At 43.5% G+C, this 1,169-nt stretch overlaps 1 pseudogene; it reads right to left on the reverse strand.

The window, feature by feature from the left end:
• Window positions 1-312: 312 nt before the first annotated feature.
• LOC100952478 overlaps window positions 313-1,169 on the reverse strand; it is a 13,520-nt pseudogene continuing 12,663 nt past the window's right edge.

Here is a 1,169-nt window from a genome sequence, read left to right on the forward strand (position 1 = left end):
AGCCCTCTGATCACGAGGTCCATAGACCACATTATTTTTTTTAAAGCAACCTGTGTAATTGGATTTTCCCCACAAATTATATGTGAAGTCTCTAACCATCACACTTCTGTGAAGTACAGAGCATTAAGTTACTGGCTGTGGGAAGAGAAGTCAGTACCCCTGGTGGCACCTTCCCAATCTGGTTGTTCTCAGGGCAGGGGGGAGGGAAACATCTTTTTCTAACCAACCCCCTCATTTCAATGTGCAAAAAAATGACTCTGATCAATATTAAATTGCATTGAAAATAAAACGGACTAAAAAGCAAATCCTACTCTATGTTGGGCTGGAAGTGGGAGGAAAGAATGAGTCCTGCAGAGCAGGAAGGGAGATAGCTGGGGAAGGTTCTGTGGCTGTGACCCAAGGTGGTCGCTCACGCTGCTCCATTTCTACTTGCCTTGGTCGCAGGAAGGCCTGATCTTCCTTCTCCTTCTTCTCCTTTATATTTGCTTGGAAGTTTCTCCAGCTGGCCGCATGACCATCTTGACTTTCCTCAAAGGTTTTCTGCCACTCTCTTTCTCGTTTGGCTTTTTCTTGAGCTTCAGTCTCTTTTTCCCATTGTTGTTTCCTTTCACGCATCTCTTTGGCTTCTCCCTCTTTTAATGTCCAGCTCAGCAAAGAGTTTCATGGTCTGTTTATATACTGCTTGTTTGAACATTTCAGGATCCTCCTCCTCTACAACATAGGTTTTCTTTACTTTTTAATTTTTTTTTTTCACTCTTTCACAATATGTTCCATATACTCTTTTCCTGCCTGAATTACATCCAGGGCCCTATTCTTCTTTTGTTCCTGATCCAGTAGCAACTTGTAAGTTCTCTCCACAGCTTCAAGAGCTTTTTGTGCTCTGTCGCATCATCTTGATTTTTGTCAGGATGCACCAATACGGATAACAGCCGAAATCTCTTTTTAAATTTCTTCCTCAGTGACTTCAGGATCTATCTGAGGAACCTCAAATGGGTTCAAACTTAAGTAAGAGGAACCAAGGACGGGTCAATCTTTCTTTCTTTCTTTCCTTTTTTTTGAGACAGAGCCTCAAGCTGTCACCTTGGGTAGAGTGCCATGGCATCACAGCTCACAGCAACCTCCAGCTCCTGGGCTCAAGCAAGTCTCCTGCCTCTGCCTCCCAAGTAGCT

This window comes from Otolemur garnettii, unplaced genomic scaffold, assembly GCF_000181295.1.
Source record: "Otolemur garnettii isolate 467f Iridium unplaced genomic scaffold, OtoGar3 scaffold00224, whole genome shotgun sequence".
NCBI lineage: Eukaryota > Metazoa > Chordata > Mammalia > Primates > Galagidae > Otolemur > Otolemur garnettii.